The sequence below is a fragment of the Oryx dammah genome, unplaced genomic scaffold (genome assembly GCF_014754425.2).
Source record: "Oryx dammah isolate SB20612 unplaced genomic scaffold, SCBI_Odam_1.1 HiC_scaffold_1, whole genome shotgun sequence".
In the NCBI taxonomy this organism is placed as follows: Eukaryota; Metazoa; Chordata; class Mammalia; order Artiodactyla; family Bovidae; genus Oryx; species Oryx dammah.
The window spans coordinates 63,313,451-63,331,895 of NW_024070185.1; the positions used below are offsets into that span (position 1 = coordinate 63,313,451).

General features: G+C 41.0%; 1 long non-coding RNA gene across 1 annotated transcript in view; it reads right to left on the reverse strand.

Moving 5' to 3' along the window:
- LOC120862830 overlaps positions 1-18,445 on the reverse strand; it is a 585,125-nt gene that overhangs the window by 189,645 nt on the left and 377,035 nt on the right. The window lies entirely within an intron of this gene.

The following is an 18,445-nucleotide window of genomic DNA, read 5'->3' on the forward strand; positions in this document are numbered from 1 at the left end:
TCCCTTTCTCGTCTTTAAGGAATCTGTTAAATTTAAGTTGAATTCCCTATACCTTTTGAATGTTGGAAATGATACTGCTAAAAAAAGAAAAAAAGAATTGTAAAGAGGGGAAGCACAGAGACGCAAGGGGTAGATCAAAATTTTATTATTAATGAAGACATATGGAATGGCATGTCACCTTCTAAAAGTATAATTTATTAAGGTATAATTTACATACAATAACGTTTCCACACATTGACAAATGCATACATCCATACCAATCAATATAAAGAACATTTCCACCACCTCAAAAAAAAAAAAAAAAAAAAAACCCCTTGTGCCCTGTCCAGTCAATAGCTCCACTCCCATCCCTAGGCAACCACTGATCAGCTTTCTGTAACTAGAAATTAATCATGTATGTTCTAGAATTTCATATAAATGAATCACACAGCATATAATCTTTTGTGTCTGATCTTCTTTCATTTAGCAATGTTTTTGAGATTCATCCCCATGTATCATTTTATTTTATTGCTGAGTAATATTCCACCATTCAGATATATCACAATTTGTTTATCTATTTACCTACGGATGGATATTTGGGTTGCTTTCAGTTTTTAGCTGTTAGAAACAAGCTGTCCTGAACATTTGTATGCAAGTTTTTGGGTGAACACATATTTCCATTTTCTTAGGAAAATACATATGAGTGGAATTGCTAGATCGTATGGAAAGTGCATGTAGATTTAACATTATAAGAAGCTGGCAGCTCATTTGTTAACTAACAGAACGCTTCTTATCACTATTCACCATAATTCAAGGAGGAAGGAAAAACAAATTTGGCCCAATACTACTTGAATTATCATAAAATTTAAATTAGTGGCATCTGAATTAATGAGATTGAGCCATTATAAAATGTTAAATTAATATAAAAATGGTTTGAATTCTTAATTCATATGAAAAGAGTGGTTGTAAAAGAGTATGATAGGTACCAAGGGAAGAGAAATTTTGTGAACTTTGTATATTTCCACCCAGAAGAGAAGAGCAATAAATTGTTATTTTTATCAATGGGATTCAATTATATAAGACAAAACTGTGATGTGCTCTAAAAATGTACATAGGGTATTAGTGTTTTACTTTCATGGAAACTATCACAGGACTGGTTCCAAATAGGAAAAGGAGTATGTCAAGGCTGTATACTGTCACCCTGCTTATTTAACTTATATGCAGAATACATCATAAGAAACGCTGGGCTGGAAGAAACACAAGCTGGAATCAAGACTGCCGGGAGAAATATCAATAACCTCAGATATGCAGATAACACCACCCTTATGGCAGAAAGTGAAGAGGAACTAAAAAGCCTCTTGATGAAAGTGAAAGAGGGGAGTGAAAAAGTTGGCTTAAAGCTCAACATTCAGAAAACGAAGATCATGGCATCTGGTCCCATTACTTCATGGGAAATAGATGGGGAAACAGTGGAAACAGTGTCAGACTTTATTTTTGGGGGCTCCAAAATCACTGCAGATGGTGACTGCAGCCATGAAATTAAAAGACGCTTACTCCTTGGAAGGAAAGTTATGACCAACCTAGATAGCATATTCAAAAGCAGAGACATTACTTTGCCAACAAAGGTCTGTCTAGTCAAGGCTATGGTTTTTCCTGTGGTCATGTATGGATGTGAGAGTTGGACTGTGAAGAAGGCTCAGAGCTGAAGAATTGATGCTTTTGAACTGTGGTGTTGGAGAAGACTCTTGAGAGTCCCTTGGACTGCAAGGAGATCCAACCAGTCCATTCTGAAGGAGATCAGCCCTGGGATTTCTTATGAAGGAATGATGCTAAAGCTGAAACTCCAGTACTTTGGCTACCTCATGTGAAGAGTTGACTCATTGGAAAAGACTCTGATGCTGGGAGGGTTTGGGGGCAGGAGAAGAAGGGGACGACAGAGGATGAGATGGCTGGTTGGCATCACCGACTCGATGGACGTGAGTTTGCGTGAACTCCGGGAGATGGTGATGAACAGGGAGGCCTGGCATGCTGCGATTCATGGGGTCGCAAAGAGTCGGACACGACTGAGTGACTGAACTGAACTGAACTGAACTGAACTGATCATGGGACTTGTAGCATTGTTTTGCTTATAAAATCATGTGGATCCAGTATATGCTATGATATTATCCTTCTGAGGTGACTCGGCCAGAAAGCTGGGACATGTATGTTGCCAAATAAGCCAGAAATTTGGAAAATTATAGCTCAACTCTTCTTAAGGGTTCCCCTGTGAGGGGGAGCCTTAACATTGTCTCTAGGGGACTAACATCTCCAGGAGCAGCCTAATCATTGGCCCAGACACTTCTTTAGAAACAGATTGACAGCAGCTGCCAATCTAGATAATCACCAGAGAGCCCCAATTAAAGCTCTCTGACCATCGATCTTACCACCAGGGCTTGGGACTTTAATATAAATCCACAAGTGGAAAAAAATTACCCCCTAAGGAAAAAGCAGTGTTTTTATAGTAGGCACTATATTACACAGCCATATTATACATTATTTATAATTCCTAGATGCATTTTAAACCCTCCTTCTTAAATGTTGCATTGTTAGTCTAGTAAGATTGTTATTTAGAACCTTTTTCCAATTCTTCACTTTGGAAAGGGACATAGTACATCTGGAAGAAAATAAAAACGAAGGAGTATTTTTAGAATTGACAAAAATAGGAACTATTTTAAAGTAATCTGTACTATTGTCATTGCTGGGACCTTCATTTCATTAGCCTCCTAAGGAGGAAGTGCCCAATGTTTTCACTAATCCTCCAGATGAGGCCAAGTTTGAAATACACTCTCGCTATAAGGATTATGTGAGGATGTTAAAACTTGGCCAGAAAGGTGACAAGGTATTTTGATAACTGAGACAATTCTGGAATTTGGCTGGTCTGTCTAACTGCTACGAACTAATGCTGGGTAATCAAACACAGCAGGTCTGCGCAGATACAGGCAAATGCCAAACAGCTTTCTGTATGCACAGAATTCAGCTTAATTAGTCACAGAGGAGAAATAGGCACATTTAAGCTAATCCAAGAAATCATTATTGTTCAAGTTGCATTCATACAAACAACAATTGTTGTCCTCTTAAAACAAGCAGCTCCTACCTGCAAAGAGAGGGCACAGGAGAGAGTCATCTGACCTTTATATAAAAAAACTGTCCAGAGGATGAATTCTCTCCATCATTTCTTTTTGTAGCTATATCCCAGACTTATTTCTCAGTAGCTCTATTTCACCCCATGGATGATAAATGTATGATGTATGCTAACTCAAGAGTGGCTACTGAAAGAAATACAAATGGACTTTTAAAGTGTTTGGGTAGTTTTTCGGATGAAGGGCTACAGGTGCTGCTGGGAAAAGGAGATATAGACCTGGCTATTAAGGCGGGGCTTTCTATGACTGTGTTGAGGGGAGGGGGGGTCTTCATTGACAACAGGAACAGGATTGGCAAGTGAGGGTTTTCCTGTTGTCCCAGAATCGCCACTAAGGCTGAGCGGTGAGCAAAAGGCACTCAGTGTCCAACTTTCTAAGTCCTGATCTCTCCAAGGAGGCTTTGGGTGGTTGCGCCCAGCCACAACAACACAGGCTTATTCAGAGTGCTAATTCCAGAATCAGCCATCCCACACATCCCCATTCCTCCCATATCCCTACCTCACAGGAGAAAAGCATGTGGAGGTGAGAAAGGGTCAGCCCTGTGGAAGGTGCTGCATTCACAAAGAGAGGCTTCCCTTCATGAGTAAGGTTAAGGAGGTCCTTCCTGTTCTTAGACCATCTTGAAGTGATGTACTTCCTCTCTCTAATTATTAATATACACAAAGGTAGGAGGTGCCAAGGGGCTTCCCTTGTAGATCAGTTGGTAAAGAGTCTGCCTGCAATTCAGGGGACCTGGGTTCTATTCCTGGGTTATGAAGATCCCCTGGAGAAGGAAATGGCAACCCACTCCAGTATTCTTGTCTAGAGAATCCCATGGACGGAGGAGCCTGGTGGGCTACAGTTCATGGGGTTGCAAGAGTTGGACACGACTTAGCAATGAAACCACCACCCAGCAGTGCCTACAAGAAGTGGGGCTGACATCTCATTGATTATTACTGTTTAGGCTGTAAAACTTGAATGAGAAAAAGAGAGACAGTCTCCCCATCTGTGTAGGTGTAAGTGGTGGTGGGGGCTACAGCCCCGACTGCCCCCACAGAGAGGTCAAAGAGGCATCTGCATCATAGGAACATCTTAGGAAAGCCACCAGCTGGGGTTCAGTTGGAATTTTCTTTCGAATCTGTCAAAAGATCTTTAATGCACGAGGTTGATGTTTGGGCACAAGTCCCTTTCCACCTGACATGCAGGAGCCACTACTGTCCTCCCCAAAATGATAGAAGATGAGATAGAATAGCAGGCATGCAGCCCAGAAGGCCATTGCTGTACCCAGTTGTATAAAGAGACATCTGTACTTTTCTTCTCCCTCGTCCCCTGCTGCTGCTGCTGCTGCTGCTAAGTCGCTTCAGTCGTGTCCGACTCTGTGCGACCCCAGATACAGCAGTCCACCAGGCTCCCCCGTCCCTGGGATTCTCCAGGCAAGAACACTGGAGTGGGTTGCCACTTCCTTCTCCAGTGCATGAAAGTGAAAAGTGAAAGTGAAGTTGCTCAGTCATGTCTGACTCTTCGCGACCCCATGGACTGCAGCCTACCAGGCTCCTCCGTCCATGGGATTTTCCAGGCAAGAATACTGGAGTGGGGTGCCATTGCCCTCTCCGCCCTCCTCCCCTACCTGTACCCAAAGCTCACCACCCAGAAGGTGGAAGGGAAGGTATTTGAAGCCACACGCAGCCTCCCTTCCCTGGGTCCCAAGTGCTCAGGGCAGAGGTGCTGGCCTGTGCGAGGGTTATTCCTTCTCTGTCCCTGGATGAAAATCTAACAAGTCCCACAGCCTTTCCGGGCACTCTCCGGTAGCAAAAAGTCATGATGTTTTCAGTCACAAAGATGTTTTCCTTTCAGCAAATAATGACCAATTAACCTGCTTCATTCATTCAAACATTGCTTCATTAACTGTTAAAGCTCTCCACTCCCCTCCTAGTCCTGGCAGGCCTCTGGCCTGGAGGCTGTGGTGGGTCAGCTGCATTCCTAGTCTTTCCCCATCTGGCTCTTCTACTTCTTAGCCACTCACTGGGCTGTCTCTGGGGTTGGAAATAAGATGAGGGGTAAAGAGAAAATTGAGGGACAGGAAAAGGGTTTCCTGACTGGGTAGATGCAATCCACCATTTGGGCAGGGTGGAGTACCATTGCTGATTCTGTCTCCTGAGTGATGCTTTCAAAAGCAACTCAGGGACCTCCCCTCTGTAGACTCTGACTGTGCTCCCTTGATGTGAGTGAAGCCCACTTCAGCCCCTGTGTGTCTGGGGATCCTTCCTATTGTATTTCCAAGCAGTCCTCTCTGGGGGAGTCCAAGATGACCCCAGGCTAACTCCTTGCACCCTCTTTCTACTGTGGCCATATCTGGTCCCTGAAATATCCTCATCCAGCCAGTTCCGCACCGTTAATGGAAGCCCTTGGCTCCTGACACAGTCTCCAATCTGTGCCCATAAACCCTTTTAGTAGGTTCTTGGTTGTGAATTGATTTTAGACTAATTTGTAGATTTTTGTCTGATAGAAATGCAAATAACTTTTGTTTGGTGCAACAGATACCTCAATGGGTTATGATTTCTGGTCCTATTGGAAACTTTTCTATCTAATCCTTCAGTCTTAACATTGCTATAAATACCTAGCTTCTCAAATGCTCTTCTAAATGGTTTTAACATCTTAGTGGATCCCTCATTGATTAGTGAGTTGAATAAAATATTTGACTTGTGTTTATTTCATACTTGAAAGAGTCATAATTTTATCTGTTTGAAAATCATTCCTTACCAAGATTAAAATCCAACACTTTCTGCTAAGAAATTCTATTACTATTTGATGACAGTACTACCTTACCTGTCTATAGCAATTTATAGTATGCAGCTTCTTTCCTACGGTGAGACACTCCTTGAGGACAGACGTGGGCTATCTCGTGCACCATTGTCTTCCTTCTGTCTGGCATAGTCTCTAGTATAAAATAGGAGCCCAATGAATATTTGCTTTGAATCTCATTTGGTATTCTCATGAAGTAGAGAGATTCACAAATGAAATGTATTTGGATGGCTTGCCCAGTGTCACACAGGTAGTGAATTAAGAACACTGGAACTCAACCAGACCTTATTTCTAGGGCAGTGCTTTTTGAGGACACTACAATTGTCTCTCATGTTATAAACAACCTCTTAACACCCCCATACAAATTAGAAATACTTCCTGGCTAAAAGCTTCCTTAAGTGACTGCTTCTGTTAGGATGCTTCTAAAAAATTTTAAACATAATTCAATAACTAAAATTTCACAATTTATGATCATAAACATGAAGTTATCTAAGGTCATGGCAATAATTTCTAGAGAAGTAATTAAGTAAATTTGAAGAGGAGGATTTGTGACTGAAACACTGGAGTCATGTTTGCCCTAATACAGCAGTGTGTCTTGGTTGAAGAAAAATCCAAATGTAAAGAATCTTTGTTTTCCAAGGAAGTCACAATTAACACTAGAAATCACGAGCTGATTCCATCTGCAGCTGGAATTTCCCTAAGTCCATATTCTTATTTCCTTGGGTGCCAATTGGACTCCCCTCTCCCTTGCCAGAAAAACAAAAAATCAAACAGACAAAACAGAAAAGTTGTTGGTCCCCTTAAAATATGCCAGAGTTCCCATTTCTCTCCATCTCCTCTGCCAGCACCCTATTATAAATCATTGTCTATTCTTATCTGAAGTGCTAAAAAAATCTCCTAGCTCATCTCCCTGTACCTGTTCTTATGCTTCTCTCACATCAACACCACAAGTAAAGTGATTTTTACAAAACAATCTGACCTTGTAGTTTTAAGCCCTCTCTGTGGCCTCCCGCTGCTCTTAGATTAAACCTAACTCCTTAATGTGGGCTTGATGCCCCATGTGATTTGTCCTTATCTGACTCTCTTTCCAGTTACCTCCACCCTTGCTCACATGGGACCTTCCCCATCTCAGACCCTTTGCACAGCTAATCCCTCTTCCTAGAAAGTTCTACCTTTGCCTTCATTTTGCTAATTCCTGCTCCCCGATCAGGGCTCAGCTTTAGTGTCCCTTTCTTGGGATGCCTGTGCTCCTCCAGCAGGTGCAGTCACACCTGCAATCTCTTTTTCAGCATCTGTCTTCCCCTTAGACTCTAAGTTTCTTGAAATTTATATTGTCTGTAGCCCTAAGTTCACTGTGCCTAGCACAGTGCCTAATGTATACAGTATCTTACCAGTTCTCAGAAGCACCTTTTTTTTTTTTTTACTTTTTAATATTTCTGAAATCAGGATGCAACTTTCAATCATTAGTGTCATAAGTTAAATGGCAGTATTTTTCTTTCTCAGTGTAAGTGGAATAATTGTGTATCATATAACCAATACTATCTTGCATTTGAAGAAATATGGTGGCTGCCACATGAATGCGTACCTATAATAAAAAGTCTTCAATTATTATTTTTTTTGCCTGAATACAGAAATTCTACTACTTATGAATGGTTGGGTTCTGAAAGACTATTTGTGAGTAGCAAAGAAAAACAATCAATTGTTGTTTCCTCCACTGGTCATGGGCAGAATCAGTGCATTTTCACCTGACATCTACCTAGATGTCATGCATGTTGGAAATTCATTGGGAAAGGAGTGTTGTATCTGAGACAGCTCATGTAAACTCCTGCCTGCTGCTCTGGTGTCTGCTGATGCAACTTCTGTCAACACGACTCTGTATCCCAACCGTTGCTGTCAGCATCTCCCCTCCCAAGGCTGATGTCATATCAGCTGCCCAAGCTCAGATCAGCTGCCCCCATCGCTGTCCTCCTTCTATACCAAATAGCTCCTTCTCTCTACTAGTGGAAAAGAACAGCCCTTTGGTGCTCACAAGACACCTGCCCTGTCATACGTTCAGAACCCTTTGCTGGGAGCCCAGCTATAGCCTCCTGGGAGAGAAGCAGGGAGCTATAGAGTGCTTGATCACTCGTCATGCTCCTGCCTTGGTCATTGGTCCAGAGGCTTCAGGCCAACCAGAATGCTTGAACCATTTTTCTTTGGGATCCAATTCTAACAGAGAAACAGTGATATATAGGGTCTAATTTGCCTTGACATAAAACATTAGCCCATTTTTTTCACCCCCCTTCTTGGGAATCAGCTTTTTCTTTGGTGGAGATTGTCCCCCCTCTGATCATTTACTGAGAAAATTCCATCCATATCCATGGGCATGTCTCAACCCTTGCACAAGTAGACTTACATAGAACAGGTTTATTCAATTGACTGTGGCCTTGATAAGTTGCACTCATGATTGACGAGGCTGCTATTTCTGGGGGTCCTCTCCCATCATTACCCTGCCTGGGGCTTTACAAAATAACTGGGTTGAATCACACTGACAGAATCTTTTAGTCACTTTCAATTCTGCCAAGGAAATATAGACATGGGCTTTCAGCTTCTAAATTAACTTTGATTCCCTCCAGACCCTGATCCCTTTTAGGTCACAAAGCATCTTAAAACTGAGCTGGCGCTTTTCATTTAAAAGAAAAGGAAGAAAAAAGGAAAACAAGTAAGGGAGAAATAATTGAAGCAAATATGACAAAGAATTAAGATCTATCTCAAGTAGAATGTTACTCAAAGTATAATATAAGTAAAGACCTTAATAAACAATTGGCATCTGACCAAACTTTCTAAACCTGAATGGAAGTGAGGACAGAACCATCCAGTTAGAGGGTGCCACCGAACAGTGCTTGGCAGAGGGCTCTGCCCTCAAGTGCAGCAAATAGTGGCCTTAGGAGACTCTAGTAAGCCAGGAGACACATGTGGGTTTGAATCCAGTAAACCAGAGAAGACCATCTGATGAGGTTGCCCCAGCTGAGGGACCAGTAGCAAATATCAGAAGCTAAAATGTTGGGAGGATTACTGGGTATATAGACATTGAGATCCCTTAAGAAGCCAACTGAAATTACCTAATGAAAAATTTTATGTGGGGGCAAATAACAACATTTGTGATGCTACAGTAATATCTCAGGCACATATAAATTTTGAGGAGTTTCTGATCTTCAAATGGAACAACTGGGCATCTAATTGAAGGAAATCTCCAAGGCAAAGGGCACTCCCAATTCCTTTGGGGTTCAGGCTAGAGGCCAGACTGGGTCAGGAGAGAGGAAGGATCTTTTCAATTGAAAATGCATTTGCTACCATGGGAGAATCTTTGGGAATCAGCTGTACTGGCAGCCCAGGGGAGGACTATGGTACCCAGCAGAAGCCCAAAATAGCAAGGCTGCTCTCTGAGCAGAAGCCTCTCCAAAGTGATTCTGTTCTTCTCTAATACGGCCAGACATTCTCTGATGTGGACTGTCAGTCAGACACTCTACCTGTGTGTGTGGAATGGAGGCTAGATCAGAGAGCTGGGTGCAGGAAGTTTTGTCAGTATAAAGCTCCTCTGATAGACAACTGTAGCCCTGAACTAGGATTACATGGTCAACCATTCAGTTGAGGATTTTGAGATTCTAAGACCATCCAAGTAAGACCCAAAAAGTATTTATCCACTTTCAGTTCAGTTCAGTTCAGTCGCTCAGTTGTGTCCAACTCTTTGAGACCCCATGAATTGCAGCACACCAGGCCTCCCTGTCCATCACCAACTCCCAGAGTTCACACAAACTCATGTCCATCAAGTCGGTGATGCCATCCAGCCATCTCATCCTCTGTCGTCCCCTTCTCCTCCTTCCCCCAATCCCTCCCAGCATCAGAGTCTTTTCCAATTGAGTTTTGGGCAATTACAGGCCCAGATATTCAAATATAAACATACACACATACGTGCACACACACACACCCCACAGAGGGGCTATTAAAAAACTTTCTACAACATTGAAAATAAATGTAACACTCAGAGATAGATAAAGTGAAGTCACTCATTCGTGTCCAGCTCTTTGCGACCCCATGGACTGTAGCCTACCAGGCTTCTCTGTCCATGGGATTTTTCCAGGCAAGAGTACCAGAGTGGGTTGCCATTTCCTTCTCCAGGGGATCTTCCTGACCAAGGGATCTTACCCAGGTTTCCCTCATTGCAGGCAGACACTTTACTCTCTGAGCCACCAGGGAAGCCCCAAAGATAGATAAACGAAGTTCTTAAAATGCTTATTTCATTCAGGTCATGGAAGTAAATTTTAGAGAGAATCTGCCTAATACCGTTGAGGAAATCAGAACAAAGATTCTAAGAAAGAAGAGATAAAAGATGAGATGGTAAGACAATATATAAGCAATGAAGTAGTTGATTGAAGAATAAATGTAAAGACAACACTACATAATTTGATAATTGGCAAAGGCAATAAAGGAGAGAACTAACTTCAGAAAATCAGATCTGTAATGCCTAGGGTAAACAAAGCAATCTCTCAGAATGCACAGGAAAAAGATACAGAGATTGAAGTGATTAAAGATATAAATGGAAGTTAGAAAATGAAGCATCAACGTGTGGGTCTGCTGCTTACTAGCTCTAAAACTTGTTTCTCCTGAGTTTTAGGTGTTTCTCCAACTATAAAATGGGATGATAATATTACTACTCCATAGAGCCCTGCAAGGATTCAGTGAGATAAAGAGTATAAAGTACCTAGCATTTAGGAAGCATCAAATAAATGGAAGCTACTACTATTATTACTAGTGCTTCTTCCACTGTTCGTATATTACACTATTATTAAATAAACACAGAGCCACATGGAAAAAGTCAGTACTGTGGTCTGTGTCCTCGGGCTATTGACCAAGTTTTGTCTACAGATAGATATTTTTTCTCAAGAAGGGCTCACGGCTGCTACATTTCTTGAATCCTTTTTATATCTGTTTTTAAGGATATCTCCTTATTGCCATCATATGTAAATAATAATTTGATGGATGTAAAGTGCTTGTGAACCACATCCTCTAGAGCTCTGTACATGGTATATACCAGTTTCCTGACAGTGACAATGGAGAAATCAGAGGCCAGTTGATTATTTTTAACTGGAAAACTTTACATAGAATAAAAATTAGAGCCACAATACATTTTTTTCATTGCAGTAACTCAAGATATGCCTCGAGAGTTTTTATTCTGAGTGGTTTTTTATTTTTTCCTTTCTGAAATTAGTGCTCTGTTTTCCTGCAGGTTCAGCTCTTGGTCTATAGAAGTTTTCTTTTATGATATCTTACAATGCCTTTATGTCTCATGTTCTCTTTTGCAGAAACTCTCATATGTTATGTTGTTTTTCTTTTATCTTCCATGTCCATTGTTTTTCTTTCTAATTTATGAAAATCTTACCATTTTTTCGGATATACTCATGTTCTGATTATTGCAGTTTCTAAGGTGACTCCTCTTTCTATAGCAGTTTTACAGTTGTGTTTAGCTTCTTCCTTAAACATTGTCAGCTCACTTTTTCTCCTTTGGCCATCTTAGAATCTCTTCCTTGAGCTCTTTTTCTCTCTTAAGTACCTTCCTTTTGTAAGGGGCCATGTACTTCTTAACTTCTCTGGAGGGTGAAAAGATTTATCTGAAATTTTTTCTATATTCTGGAGTAATTTTCCCTTGTAACTTGGAATGATTCTATGTCAGATGTGAATTCCTAATCTGATTTTCACTTCTTAACTTTCTTCATTCTTTTTCTTTTTGTAGTGTCTATGCGTGTGGTCCCTTGTGGGTCTTTTATTCACCTCTCTTTGAGAGGGGGTCATTCTACCTAGTCTTCCATTTTCTCAAAAGTGGTGTGGTATGCTTCGGAAGGGCTTCCCTGGTGGCTCAGATGGTAAAGAATCTGCTTGCGATGCAGGAGACCTAGGTTTGATCCCTGGGTCGGGAAGATCCCCTGAAGAAAAGAATGGCAACCCACTCCAGTATTCTTGCCTGGAGAATTCCATGGACAGAGGAGACTGGTGGGCTTTAGTCCATGTGGTTGCAAAGAGTCAAGCACGATTGAGGGACTAACACTATCACTTTTTATGGTTAGGAAAGATGAGTGATCTGAAGCAGCTGAAGTGTTTCTGAAGATATTCAGGGAATCTGTCTCTTTCACATTTCAGCTGAGCAGATCATCCAGATAGGATGTAGACCTGGCTCACAACAAACGCCTAACTCACATTTAATGTTCATCTCGTTTACGTGCACGTGTGCTCAGTCGTGTCCGACTCTTGTGACCCCATGGACTGTAGCCCGCCAGGCTCCTCTGTCCATGGGATTATCCTGGCAAGAACAGTGAACTGGGTTGCCATTTCCTTCTCTAGGGAATCTTCCTGACTCAGGAATCAAAACCAGGTGTCCTGTTTGGCAGCCAGATTTTTTACCACTATGCCACATGGGAAGCCCTCCATCTCATTTACTTTTAGAGAAATCTGGCCCATGCTGAGGTCTGGAGGGTTATATATCATCTCTCAGCATCCTTCTTCAAATTGATCCTCAATTCACCGATATTCTGATATTTGGCAGATAATCTCTTCTGCCTACAACTTGGAAGTTTGTAGCTCTATTATTTATTGGAGATGCAGTTTTCTTTTCTTTTTAAAGATGTATATACATTTTATTTTTTATTTTTTTAGTTTTTATTTTTACTTTACAATACTGTATTGGTTTTGCAATACATTGACATGAATCTACCACGGGTGTACATGCATTCCCAAACATGAACCCCCCTCCCACCTCCCTCCCCATAACATCTCTCTGGGCCATCCCCGTGCACCAGCCCCAAGCATCCTGTTATCCTGCATCAGACATAGACTGGCGATTTGATTCTTACATGATAGTATACGTGTTTCAATGCCATTCTCCCAAATCATCTCACCCTCTCCCTCTCCCTCTGAGTCCAAAAGTCCGCTATACACATCTGGGTCTTTTTTGCTGTCCTGCATACAGGGTCATCATTGCCATCTTTCTAAATTCCATATATATGTGTTAGTATACTGTATTGGTGTTTTTCTTTCTGGCTTACTTCACTCTGTATAATCGGCTCTAGTTTCATCCATCTCATCAGAACTGATTCAAATGTATTCTTTTTAATGGCTGAGTAATACTCCATTGTGTATATGTACCACAGCTTTCTTATCCATTCATCTGCTGATGGACATCTAGGTTGTTTCCATGTCCTGGCTATTATAAACAGTGCTGTGATGAACACTGGGGTACATGTGTCTCTTTCAATTCTGGTTTCCTCAGTGTGTATGCCCAACAGTGGGATTGCTGGGTCATAAGGCAGTTCTATTTCCAGTTTTTTAAGGAATCTCCACACTGTTCTCCATAGTGGCTGTACTAATTTGCATTCCCACCAACAGTGTAGGAGGGTTCCCTTCTCTCCACACCCTCTCCAGCATTTATTGCTTGCAGATTTTTGGATCGCAGACATTCTGACTGGTGTGAAGTGGTACCTCATTGTGGTTTTGATTTGCATTTCTCTAATAATGAGTGATGTTGAGCATCTTTTCATGTGTTTGTTAGCCATCCGTATGTCTTCTTTGGAGAAATGTCTATTTAGTTCTTTGGCCCATTTTTTGATTGGGTCTTTATTTTTCTGGAATTGAGCTGCATAAGTTGCTTGTATATTTTTGAGATTAGTTGTTTGTCAGTTAGCTTCATTTGCTATTATTTTCTCCCATTCAGAAGGCTGTCAGTTTTCTTCTCTATTTATGTTCTTTGGATTATTTTTAATAGGTTATGACCCAGATAATCATGATGGTGTGGTCACTTACCTAGAGCCAGACATTCTGGAGTATAAATCAAGCGGGCCTTAGGAAGTATCACTAAAACAAAACTAGTGAAGGTGACAGAATTCCAGCTGAGCTATTTAAAATCCTCAAATGTGATGCTGTTAAAGTGCTGTACTCATTATGTCAGCAAATTTGGAAAATTCAGCAGTGACCACAGGACTGGAAAAGGTTAGTTTTCATTCCAATCCCAAAGAAAGGCAATGCCAAAGAATGGTCAAACAATTGCACAATTTCACTCATTTCACATGCTAGCAAGGTTATGTGCAAAATCCTTCAAACTAAGCTTCAGAAATATGTGAACCAAGAACTTCCAGATGTACAAGCTGGGTTTCAAAGAAGCAGAGGAACTAGCGACCAAATTGCCAATACTTGTTGGATTGTGGAGAAAGTAAGGGAGTTCCAGAAAAATATTTACTTCTGCTTTACTGACTATGCTAAAGCCTTTGACTGTGTGGATCACGGCAAACTGGAAAATTCTTAAAGAGATGGGAATACCAGACAACCTTATTCTCCTGAGAAACCTGTATGCAGGGCAAGAAGCAACAGTTTGAGCCTTACATGGAACAACTGACTAGTTCAAAATTGGGAAAGCAGTACATCAAGGTTGTATACTGTCACCCTGCTTATTTAACTTCTATGCAGAGTACATCATACAAAATGCTGGGCTGGATGAATTACAATCTGGAATCAAGATCGCCAAGAGAAATATCAATAACCTCAGATACACAGATGATACTACTCTAAAGGCAGAAAATGAAAAGGAACTAAAGAGTCTCTTGATGAGGGTGAAAGAGGAGAGTGAAAAAGCTGGTTTAAACCTCAACATTCAAAAAATGAAGATCACGGCATCAGGTCCCATCACTTCATGGCAAACAGAAGGGGGAAAAGTGGAAGCAGTGACAGATTTTCTTTTCTTGGGCCCCAAAATCACTTCAATCATGGTGACTGAAACCATGAAATTTAAAGATGCCTACTCCTTGGAAGAAAACTATGACAAACCTAGACAGTGTTTCAAAAAGCAGAGACATTACCTTGCTGACCAAAGTCCATATAGTCAAAGCTTTGGTTTTTCCAGTAGTCATGTATGGATGTGAGAGCTGGACTATAAAGAAGGCTGAGAACTGAGGAATTGATGCTTTTGAACTGTGGTGCTGGAAAAGACTCTTGAGGGTCTCTTGGACTGCAGGGAGATCAAACCAGTCAATCCAAAGGAAATCAGTCCTGAATATTCATTGGAACAGCTGATGTTAAAGCTGACTCTCCAATACTTGGCCACCTGATGTGAAGTCAACTCACTGGAAAACACCCTGATGCTGGGAAAAGTTGGAGGCAAAATAGAAGGGCGCGGCAAAGGATGAGATGGTTAGATAGCATCACCAACTCAATGGACATGAATTTTTGCAAACTCGAGAAGATAGTGGAGGACAGAGGAGCCTGACATACTCCAGCCCATGAGGTGGTAAAGAGTAGGGCATGACTTAGAGACTGAACAACAACAATAGGTTATAAAATGGGCACTCTACTAAACAGACTTTTTACCGGAAGTCCAACGTAGTGTCTTGAAAATAAAAATCTGGTGACATCACCCCCTTAGTCTGCTGCAGTAATATTATCTGCTCCCCATTTGCATCTCTAGCCCCTTCCTGTACTTTTGTCTCCTTCACCCTTCTGTATCATGTGACATAATTACTTGTTCTCCCCCTGAAATCTGTTTCCTCCTATCTTTTGTTCCCTCTACCTGGAATGTTATTTCTCCTCCACTCCATTGGCTAAACTCCCCTCATACTCCAGGCTCAGTTTAAACATCACTTGTCAAAGGATGCGTTTTCTGAACACTCTAAGTTTATGTCCATGCCATGCCTTGCACTTAGTATGTCAAATCTCCCTTCATATTTGGTTAGCAGTTCCCACAACAACATCTTAATTTCTCTTTATGTTGTTAAAATGTGGACTGGACAACAAATAATAAATTCAAGTCTACTACTGCAGTTTTCAAGTGAATATTGTCTAGACCAGATATATTAATGTCAAAGTAAAAACACACTGAGAATTGATTTTGAAGTGTTGTGTTTTTATGTCTGTTACAGATATTCAAGCTAGACTAAAAATAGTACTGATGAAGTGAAGTGAAAGTGAAAGTGAAAATGAAGTCGCTCAGTCATGTCTGACTCTTAGCAACCCCATGGACCACAGCCTACCAGGCTCCTCCGTCTATGGGATTTTCCAGGCAAGAACACTGGAGTGGGTTGCCATTTCCTTCTCCAATGCATGAAAGTAAAAAGTGAAAGTGAAGTCACTCAGTTGTATCCGACTCTTAGCGACCCCATGGACTGTAGCCCACCAGGCTCCTCCATCCATGGGATTTTCCAGGCAAGAGTACTGGAGTGGGGTGCCATTGAAGATGTGTAATAAAAAAGGATGTTGTGGAAATCTGTATCTAGAAGTTTACTGGTGCCTAGGTCAGTGCCTGGCACACAGAAGGTGCTCAATAAATGTTTTGTTGAACAAATGAATGATTGATGTACCCTAGAGGTTTATGTTCCTGTACAGTACAGTCCCTCTGTATAGAAATAAAAAGAGACAAGAGGTTCTGTTCAGGTAGAAGAGAGAACAGGTCAAGATAAATCAGGGTGTTGATTCAAGTTGTTCTGTCAGCTTGCTTCATTTGTTTTCATACTTCCTGTTCATAGGTAACCACTTTGTAAACCCAGACACGAGACAGAAGGCCTGTGGATTCCCGCTAACAAGCTGTGTAAGGCATTCTCAGCATTTCTCCAGGCTGTCAGAGGGCTTAGATCAAGTGTTCTCACACATTGCCTAAGCTCTTCTCAGACATATTTGCTCCAGGCTTTTATCAACTGCCAGGAAACGAGCCGCTGTGAGTTCCAAACCTAGCAGGTATGTGAAGCTGTCAGCATGTCCAATTCTGATCAACTGGAGAGGAGGAGTTGTGCTAGGGTCAGTTGTGTGATACCCCTCCTCTCTGACCAGTAGGAATTTGTGCAAGTTCCAGGCTCCAGCTGAACGAGGAGTCACTATAGAAGGAGGCTGGCCTGGGGACTTCCGCCAAGCTGGCTCCCCAGCCCTATGTAGCCCCTCCAGTGTCCTGTTATTTGAGATGACATGTGGGATTCCAACAGCAGGCTTAGCTCTGGTAGCCTCCATTGCCAGCAGTCCATGGGCTGTACTAGATTAATTCTAAAGTCTGTAAACCATTTAAAATGTGGCTTACTGTGATGTTGAATTTGTTTTACCTGGTTTTAAAAAACTGAGAATTTAATTAACTTTTTTTTTTTTTTTCCAGCTCTTTATAGAATTGAAAGTCAACTACTTTATGCTCAGGGAAGTGTTCATTGTTTTAATAGTTCTCAGGTTGTGTTTGGGTCTTAACTTTTGCATGTGGTGCCTTTTTTCAACTAATTATTTTTACATGTGTTAAGACTCCTTTTTAACTCTACTCTGCTTTAGAGTGGTATTACCATTTTATCTTTTAAATTTTATTAACTTTTATTTGTGTGGTTTAAAGAGTTTTCAGTGGTGAGATTCATTCTCTTAACTAGAATCATAGACTTTCAGAGCTGGGAAGGCTCCTCATGTCTTCACTACAGCTCTTATAAAGGTGAAGAAACCAGGGTAAAGATGTTAAGACCCTTGCTCAGATTCTCACAGCCAGAGGTGGAGTTGGGGTGAGAAAAATGAGGGTTTTCTAACCCTCAATTGAAAGGTATTTTCACTTCAGCTGGTTATCTTTTAAAGATATTTTCACCGGCTTAGTATCTTACTCTGATAGTCACCACCACTGCCTTTGATGAAAATACATATGCCAACTTGTATGAAAGACAGAAATGGAGAATTATAACTACAGTTAATGTGATTTTTGTCAATTCCTCAACCAAGTCCCTCAAAATGCCAATACCCATGTCAGACCGTCAATCAATGGTTAATTAGTATTAAGTCCTTCTATATGTCAGGCACAACATCTGCCAAAATATGGAAGCCCTTGGTTCTTGTGACAGGGTCACAGGAGACATGAAGTCCTAGGAAGCATATCAATAATCTGGCAAACTAGATTTAGCAGTGGATATGGGGGTGGGGGTGCTTGAAAGCCAGATGTATTTAGATTACACATCATGAGCTAAAATAGCAGAAAAAAATCAGATGTGCTCTTTCAACTGGTAATACTGATAAAGTATACTGACTTTAGTAAGTTCTTATATTTTGTTGCAATAATAATAATAGTAATAATATTTTCATAGCATCTTACAGTTTGCAAAGCTCTTGCACTTTTAAAATCTCATATAATTGTCACAATAAATATTTTAGATAAGTATCTTCCTTTTCAAAAAATGACATTGAGACTCTAAATCTCACAGCATATTGTTTGGAGAAATTAGATTTCAACCTAGCCTCTTCCTATTCAAAAATTTCATGATGGTGTTTCTTCAACACACATTCATGGACCATTGTTTACGGGCCAGAGACTAGTAAGGAATGATTCCATCAAAAGTGCAAAATTGGTTCAACACAAGGAAAATTATTAGCTTAATCTATCACTTCAAGAGACAAAGCAGCAAAAATTAGGTTTTGTGGCTACACTGGAGCGATAAGAAACAGCTCTCTTTGGATTAGCTCATCCAAGTTCACATTTTACAGATGAG